Genomic DNA, 9,526 nt, shown 5'->3' on the forward strand with positions numbered 1-9,526 from the left:
CCTCCTTTATCATAAATTAGTTGTCCATGTAAGTGTGGGTTCATTTCAGGACTCTATTCTGTTCCATTGATTTATGTGTCTGCTTTTAGGCCAGTACCAGAATGTTTTGATTATTATAGCTTTGTAGCATTGTTTGAAACCTCCATCTTTGTTGTTTCTCAAGATTGTTTTGGCTCTTTGAGGTCTTTTGTCTATCCATATAAATTAAAAATTTTTGTTCCTGTTTTGTAAAAAAAAGTCATTAATATTTTGATATGATGACATTGAATCTGGAGATTGCAAAGGGTAGTATGATCATTTTAACAATATTCTTCCAATTCATGAATGTGGCATATCTTTTCATTTGTTTGTGTTGTCTTCAATTTTTCTCTTTAGTATCTTATAGTTTTCCAAGTAGGGGTCTTTTACCTTCTTAGTTAGATTTATTCCTAAATACTTTATTCTTTTTGACATGATTATAAGTTGGATTGTTTTCTTAATTTCTGTTTCTAATAGTTCATTGTTAGTGTATAGAAACACAGCAGATTCCTGCACATTGATGTTGCATCCTGCAACTCTACTGAATTCACTGAGCACCAATAGTTTTTTGCTAGCATCTTTAGGAATCTTTACGTATGGTAGAAGTCATCTGAAAACAACAACAGTTTTATGTCTTTCTTTCCAACTTGGATTCTTCTTATCTTTTTCTTGTCTGACTGCTGTGGCTAGGACTTCTAATACTATGCTAAATAAAAGTGTCAAAAGTAGGTATTCTTTTCTTGTTCCTGACATTAGAGGAAATGCTTTCAGCTTCTCACTATTGTGGTGATGTTAGCTGTGGCCTTGTCATTAATGGCATGCATTTTGTTGAGGTGTGTTTCCTCTGTACTCACTTTGTTAAGAGTTTTTATCATGAATGAATTTTGTAAAAAGCTTATTACATACCTATTGAGATGAACACAAGGTTTTCATTCTTCAATTTGTTGATTTGGTGTATCACACTAATTGATTTGTAGATATTGAACTATCTTTGTATCCTTGGGATAAATTCCATTAACTCATGGTGTGTGATCCTTATAATCTGTTGTGACTTTGGTCTGTTACTATTTTTTTTTTCCCAATAATCCGCACAAGGTCTTTTTTCAGGCAGATGATATCTCACATAATATGATATACATGGATCAGAAGGGAGGGAAGAAAACAAAGACCAGCTACAGGGGAGCGGGGAGGAGGGTGTAAATGTACAAAGAATTCAGGTGTCTTCAGGGCAAGACACAGAGGTTTCAATGGGGGTGTGGTGAGGTGAGGGAGGCCATGAGTCACCCCTCCTGGGAGGGGACAGGCTCCACTGTCGAGTTTGTTGGTTTTTGAAAATAAAAACAAGACTGGAAACAGCACATCTGTTTGGTTGTTGGTGTCCCCCTGCCCCTCACAGCTATTCCAAAGTCTTTCCATCCAGTTCCAAGCATATACAGAGCAATTCTGGTCAATATCCCATCTTTGAAAAAGGAAGAATCAAGGGGAAAAAACAAAAGAAAGCTCAAACTCCAGCCCTACACTGCCCGCACACACGATGGGGACGAGGTGAGGGATGAGAACTCGGAGGTCGCAGTTTCCATGTCCCAGGTCATAGCCATCCTGTTGGGGGCGGCCTCCCCAACTCTGCTCCAGGCCACCACCCCGCTGGCAGGATTCTCGCTGGGAAGACTGGGGTGGGGGCTGAGGGGGCTGGAGGGCAGGGAGGTCCAGAAGAGAGAGGAGGAAGCAGTCCTGGGAACACAGTGCATGCCACCGGGTCACAGCGCATCTCCGCTGGGGTGGGATCCTGAAAGCGGTCGGTGGTCTGGCCCCTCCGGCCACATAATGGGGGAAGGGGGTCTGGGGTCCAAGTTGTGCAGCTGCTGTCGCCACCTCGCCGGGAGAAACCAAGCAAAAACAAAACAGTTTTCTGCCCCTCCCTTGCCTGTCAGCACAAACCAAAAACCCCAAGTGGAAAGGGTAACTACTTTTTTCTTTCCAAAGAAGGCCTTTTGAAAGAAACCACCGATTGTAAACTGCCCAGTTTATTATAATAATTATTATTTTTAGATGACTACAAAGACAGGTGAGACCTCGCACCTAGACTAGTTTTCCTGGTGGAAGGGCTTAGGTACAGACGGACAACAGGGCTTGGGTTTTTTTTTTTTTTTGTCCTTTTTTCATTTTTTTTTTTAAAGAAGAAAGCAAAGAGATTGATTGGGGTGGGTTGGGGGTCTTGCTAGAAGCTTCCATTTTTAAAAATTTTTCCCCCAAAAAATCCCCCCTGAAAACAAATTAAAAAATCCCAACAACGGTAAAACCCCAAACAAAAAACAACAAAAAAGTGTCATGTACATAAAAGGTCCTTTCGGGGAAGGGCAAGGGGTGGGATTTCTCTGGTCATTGACTTGAAATATATTTTTATTTTGAATTTTGTCCTTCATGTTTTATGGAATAAAAAGTTCGGCCTTTTTATTGCATGAAACTAAAATTGGGAAGGGTGGGGAGTGGAGGGGAAGGTGGTGGTTGAGGGGGAGCAAGAGACGCCCCTCCCCCAGCTCCTGGGTAATGACACCTCACTTCTTCTTGCATAATTTCTGGCATCTTCCCGCCTGCAGTGCCGGCTCTCTCAGCGTCTCGGAGAAGAGGAGGGGGGAATCACACACTCATCGTCATGCTTGGAGAATAATTGTCATTCTGGAAGGAGTGGAGGAAGTTCCCTCCTAGCTCGCCGTCGTCTCGAGGAGTGCCTGGAGGATTGCTAATGCCACTTATGTTGTTAGGAGAATTTTTTGGAAGTCCATCTATGTCACCTGACCCTAACGAGCCGTTCATGTGGTGTGGCTCCATGCCGCCCATGCCTCCCATCGGGCCGTCCGAGCCTGGACCCATCGGGAAGTTGGACCGGCTGCCTCCAGGCGGCACCGGATTAATCATTGTGTAGATGTTGTCACTGGAATTTGTTGAATCTGCAGGACTAGGCATGATAGGTGTTCCTGGGGGGCCGCCACCACCAGGGGGTCCCTGTGGGCCAGGCCCCATGGGCCCCATGCCTCGGGGAGGGTTCATTCTCTGCATTGATCCTCCCATGTTGGGATGCCCTTGTTGTCGCGTGGGGTCCATGGAATTGGGCAACAGTGGCTGTGTCCCAGGAACTCCTCCCGGAGGCTGGTTTCCCATTCTGATCGGGGGCCGGGGGCCGCCTGCGTATCGCGGTGACATAAAAGGCTGACTGTGGGGTCCCATCATGCTGCTGGGATTGTGAGGTGGAGGCTGTGCGTGCGGCGAGGGCTGTGACCCCGGAGGACCCTGAAAGAAACCTGGTGGGATGGGGCCTCCCGGCATCCCATCGTTGGGGGGAATGTTGCCAAGCACGGGGCTTGGTGCGGCTGCTGCGCTGTAATCATGAAAGGCTTTTGCTTCACTTGAATGTTCACAAGTGTCTCGCCTTTCAGGAGCTGCACAGTAAAGGTCCCAAAATACACACCACCACGAGTGCAAAAACCCAGGCGGTTCTCCCAATGTGATGTTTTTTTCCCATCGAATCTCCGACAAGAAGGTCTGTGCAGATTTCTGTGCTCCGACGTGCAGTAAATATTCGTAGACATATAAAGCTAACTTTTCCCGAGCCTGCCCGTCCGAGGGCACCGCCGAGCCTTTGCCTTTGGCAAACATGGTTTGCAGAGAAGAGAGCGCCGAGCCTTGCCGCCGCCGCCGCCGCCGCCGCCGCTACCGCTTCGGCTGCTCCCGAGCTGCCCCCTCGCTCCCGGCCCCCTCCCCGGCGCTCGCTCGCTCACTCGCTCGCGCTCTCCTCGCCGCGCTCCCCTCCCTCCCCCCCAGGCGCTGGCTCCGCGCTCTTTCCAGCTGTCAAAGCGTCAGCCCCGGCCGCGGCCCCATCGCCCTGGAACTCCTCCCGCGCCGGCTCGGCCTGCGGTGCCGGTGCCGCCGCCGCCGCTCGCCCGCCGGCTCGGCTGCCCGCTGGCTCGCTCGCGCGCCCGCCCGCCCGGCTCCGCCTGCGCCGCCCTCTGCCGGTCTGTTACTATTTTGTAGATTATTTTCACACCTATGCTCTTAAGTGGTATCGGACCATAGTTTTCCTTTTTTGCGATATGTTTTCCTGGTTTTGTTATCAGGGTGATGCCAGCATCGTAGAATGTGTTCAGAAGCATTACTTTCTCTGCAAATTTTTGGAATAGTTTCAGAATGACGGATGTTAACTTGTCTTTAAATGTTCAGTAGAATTCACCTGTGACACCATCTGGTCCTGAACTTTTTGTTTGTTGAGGGTTTTTCATTACTGACTAAATTTCATTATTATAATTAGTCTGTTCATATTTTCTATTTCTTCCTAGTTTGGTCTTGGAAGATTGTATATTTCTAGGAATTTCCCCATTTCTTCTAAGCCATCCACTTTATTGGCATAGAATTGCTTATAGTTATCTCTTAGGAACCATTGTATTTCTGTGGTATTGGTTTGTAACTCTTCATTTTTCATTTCTGATTTTATTTATTTGATTTCTCTATTTTTACCTTGAAGAATCAGACTAAAGATTTATCAATTTTGATTATCTTTTCAAAGAATCAGGTCTTAGTTTCATTAATCTTTCTTACTGTTTTTCAATCTCTTTTATTTATCTCTACTCTGATTTTAATATATCACTTTTTCTTCTAATTTTGAGTTCTGCTCAACATTTTCTATTTCCTTTAGGTATAAGTTTAGGTTGATTATTTGAGATTTTTCTTTTTTCCTGAAATAGGCTTGTATTGCTATAAAATTTTCTCTTAGAAATGATTTTGCTTTGTCCTGTAAGTTTTGTGTAGCTCCTTTTTCATTTTCACTTATCTCCAGTTATTTTAAATTTTTTTTCATTTATTTAGTGAGCCATTAGTTATTTAGTAAAATACTTAGTCTCCTTACATTTGTGATTTTGCAGTTTTTTTTTTTCCTGTAGTTGATTTCTAGTATCATAGCATTGTGGTCAGAAAAGATACTTGATAGGATTTCAGTCTTATTAAATTTACTGAGATTTGATTGTTGCCTAGCATGCCATCTATCCTAGATAATGTTACATTTGCACTCAGAAACAATACATATTCTGCTTTTGGATGGAATAGTCTCTTTCTATATTATATGTATATATTATTATACATATTATACTATATTACATACATGTATTAAGTTAATCTGCACCAATGTGTTGTTTAAGGGCACTGTATCCTTACTGATTTTCTGTCTGGATGATCTGTCCATTGATGTAAGTAGGATTTTAAAGTCCCCATTATTATTGTGTTACTATCAGTTTCCCCCTTTATGTCTGTTAATATTTGTTTAATGTGTTTAGAAACTCCTATGTTGTGTATATATATATTTACAATTATTATATCTTATTCTTGGACTGACCCTTGATCATTATGTAATGCTCTTTATTGCTTTTTGTTACAATCTTTGTTTTAAAGTTAATTTTGTCTGATATAAGTATTGCTACCTCAGCTTTCTTTTTGGTTTCATTTGTGAGGACTACTTTTCCTCATCTCTTTACTTTCAGTCCGTGTGTGTCTTTAGACCTAAAGTGAGCCTTGTAGGCAGCATATGTGTGGATCTTTGTATCTATTCAGCCATTCTATGTGGCGCTGGATCCCAGGGTGGCTGATTGAGGGAACTGAGGTGTCCTTGAACTGGTTTTAACCCACTCAAGTTTAAATCCATGGTGAGCAGGATTGGGGCCCAGGGGGCCCTGAGGCTGGTTCTTGCCTTCTGGTAGGTGGGGCCAGGTCCTGACAGGACTTGATGCAGGCCTCTGGGTGTTCCAGGGCTAGTACCAGCCAGCCAGCTGGTGGGGTTAGTTACTGGGCCCTCTGGTGATCAGTGCCATGTCCAAGAGCAGCTGGAGGCTCATGGGGTCCTATGAAAGCTGGCTCACTGGTGGGTGGGGCTGTGTCCTTGTCCAGCTAGCTGCTTGGCCTGGGGATCCTAAAACTGGTGCTGACAAGCTGGTGTTTGAGGCCCGGTCTGGTGCTAATAAGGTAGAGGGAGGATTCCAACATGGCACTCACCAGTACTAGAATGAGTTGTAGTAGAATGAGTTCCTCAAAAAGGCTGCCATCTGTGCCCCTTGGGTGAATCCAATTACCTTCTGCCTCTCTGAGAGGCTCTCCAACATCAGCAAGTGGGTTTGATCCAAGCTATTTTCAAATTTCTTCCTCTTCCCTGAGTCTCAGAACACATGGCATTTTCTGTATGACCTTTAAAATTAGAGTCTCTGTTTTCTATAGCCCTCTGGCCATCCCCAAAGTAAGCCTTGCTGGCCTTCAGCGCCAAATGTTCTGGGGGGCTTTTCTTCCTGGTGCAGGATCCCAGTGCGAGGCTTGAACCCTCACTCCTTGGGGAGGACCTCTGCAAGTTTAATTATCCTCTTGTTTGGGGGTCACTGACTGTGAGATATGAGTCTTGAATGTACCATGTATGCACCCTTCCTACCCACCTTGTTGCAGTTCCTTCTTCATTTCTTTCATGATAGAAGATCTCTTCTGCTAATCTTCAGGTTGTTCTCATTAATAGGTGCTCTGTAAATAGCTGAAGTTTTGGTATACCCATGGGAGGAGGTGAGCTCAGGGTTTTCCTATTCTTCCACCTTGGCCACTCAAGTTTACTTTTATTTTACAGATGTAAAACCTAAGGCTAACACCTATGAAGTAACTTAGGCAAACTACATATCTCATAAGTGGTAGAGTTATGAATTAAACCCAACTAAACCTAAGTGTCTCTATTTTAGAGCCTTGTTGAATATCTCTAATTGTTCAAGGAGATTAAAATAATTTTAAGAGATGGTGCAGATCCATTAATTCTCCACGCATAATCCAACCAGGAATTTTACAACCCTCAGATTCAGAACATCCACACTTACTTGAATACTCTTTGGTGCACAAAACTTTATTTTGTGTCAGCCCATCATGTCGATATGGAAAAGGATAATGAACACCCTCATAACTGGAAAGATTTTCTAGCCACACTCCAGAGTTTTTCTTGTACTTTGTTGATTTCCATTAATTAAAGTATTCTCAAAAATTCTGTGGGCTTAAGCTTTTTTGAATGCATTTTTCCAATATTTAAAAAAATCAGGAAAATAGAAAAAAAGCATAAATGAAAATTTGTAACACATAGTAAATCCTTAAATATTTTTGGCTGTGTGTATATATATACTATATCCCTTGTTAATTTGTCTAACATAAAAAACACAATTTTTAAATAAATTGTGTATGTTGCACAGATTACCCCAATTCTTCCTCTTCTACACTCTTTTGCAATATAACTTGCTCCTTCTACCAAGAGGTGGAGTCTGTTTTTCCATCCCTTGTCTATTTACCCACTCCTTGTGACAAATCTTACCTTGTGACTTTATGTGACCAAGGGTATGTTGTTCTAGTTCTGAGCATGGGCCTTAAGGGGCATTGCAGATTCTGCCCCCTTGCTGAGAACTATGTCAAACTTCCATGTAAACAGTCCTGGACCAGTCAGTTAGATGAAGGGAGACATATGGCATCCTTGCTTCCACAGGGCTGACACTCAAACAATACCCAGAATCAGAGCCACTAAATGACCAGCAACTGATCATAACATGAGTGAATCAAGCTATGACTGGAAAACAGCCCAGTAAGATCAATCTAATTTCTGACTCCTTAAATCATATGCTAAATCAATGTGGTTAAAAGTCAGTAAGCAACAATATCTAATACATCAACCTTGCTGCTCTAATAAACATTTCTTAAAAAAATATTCATACTTGACCCTGAAGTATAAAGCAAAATGCAGTCAAAGAGCCCTGAAGTATCATCAGGTGATCTGACTGAATTCCTAACTCAGTCATTGACTAGAGGTGTTACTGCAAACACATCAAATACATGCTGAGTTTTCAGTTTTTATGCTGGTAGACAGATATGATGTTGCATACCCTTTCTACCTTGATGGTTTGTAATGAATAAATGGGAAATAAAAATGTTTTGTGTGACTTTATGCTCATTTTTCCTTCTCTGGCTTTGGTTTTTCCATTTGGAAAAATTCAAGCATCAACCTAGCTCAAAACATCTATAATATTATAATTGGTTGATGAAATTTTTGCAGAATCTAATTTAAGATGCATGCCCTGTTCCACAGGTTCTGTGAGGAGCTCACAATGGAACCATTAATGAGTAACACTTTAAGCCATAGGGTAGATACTCACTGGGGGCTTTCTTAAAATGCACACAGTACGAAAACCTTATTTCATCATCCACATTGAAATGGTGGTAATTCAAAGGTAGAGTGGAGTTCAGACACAAGTTTTGTGAGTAATCCTTTCTCCAGTACAATTTTAAGAAAGGAAACTCTTACACCTAAATATTTCTCCATCTGTTCTTTCATTTGTAAAACAACCCTTTGAATTGGGCAGAAATTATCAAAGTATTAATTAAAAGCAAGATTAAAATCATGTGAAAAACCTATAAAATATGTGAAAAGGTAAATCCACAGCCCATTGCCCAGTTTACTAAATTAAAATTTCTAGGAGTGAAGCTCTGAGGTGATTCAAGAGCAAGCCGAAGTTTGAGCACAAAAAGTCTGTTTTTATTCTCCCAGGATCAAGAAGGCACAGACTACTAACTGGTTTCTAGTTATTTTCATATCTGCTACTTTGAGTAAACTGACTTATATAACTGCTTTTTATACTTAAGGAGAATCTGAAGCAAACTGTCATTTTAATTTAGAGATGCAAGGGTGAGATGAATTTTGACCCTAATATGAAGATGGAGAAAAGTCTGAGCAAGGATTCCAGGCAACAAGAAAACTCTGGAGTATTGGACGGGACAAGGGCAGAGAGAACGAGAAACAAAGAAAGGGGCTATAGGAAAACAAAGATCTCATGTTTCCCTGGAGCTGATCCATGCTGGAAGCCTCTGGGAATCATGATGCTTGGATTAATACGGTTTAAAGATAATTTCTGTCAAGACTGACTTCCAATTTGTGGTCTCTCTAGGCTAGAGAGGCTAGCAAGTATAAAATACAGAGCAAACAGGAGATCCTATGCCTTCCCAGCACTGTGGCTGTCCAAAGTCACAAACACCGTTTGCTCTTTCCTCTGCCACATGTGCTAGTAGGATTTTCCTGAGAATATTTCCTTTCTTTCAGTCTCTAATTGACAGCCTCCTCCATGAAGTGTCGGCCTTACTTTTTTGGCAAATATCACCACCATATATACTGCAAGCATTATCTCTTCCATTCTAACCATTTCAGGCTCAATCCTTTAGATATCAAAACATAGCTTTCTTAAGAAGTGAAGAAGAAAGAAAAAAAGAAAAAAATGAAATGAAGTTAGAGAGAAAGAAGGAAACCAATATATACTGAATACCTAGAATATGCACCTTCACAAACAGTATTATCACACTAACGTTCACTACAGCCAATGAGGTAAGCAAGACTATTCCCTGCTTGCATTGAAGAAACAAAAACTCAGATTTTTATGAATCATTTCTCAAATACACAGGATTCAAACCTGGT

The 9,526-nt window shown here is 42.1% G+C and overlaps 1 pseudogene across 1 annotated transcript; it reads right to left on the bottom strand.

The window, feature by feature from the left end:
* Positions 1-2,400: 2,400 nt before the first annotated feature.
* On the bottom strand, positions 2,401-4,020 carry LOC102544229 (single-stranded DNA-binding protein 3 pseudogene; annotated as a pseudogene). Its single transcript, XR_012065767.1, has one exon. The product of XR_012065767.1 is annotated as a single-stranded DNA-binding protein 3 pseudogene (transcript).
* Positions 4,021-9,526: the final 5,506 nt, after the last annotated feature.

This window comes from Vicugna pacos, chromosome 30, assembly GCF_048564905.1.
Source record: "Vicugna pacos chromosome 30, VicPac4, whole genome shotgun sequence".
Taxonomy (NCBI): domain Eukaryota; kingdom Metazoa; phylum Chordata; class Mammalia; order Artiodactyla; family Camelidae; genus Vicugna; species Vicugna pacos.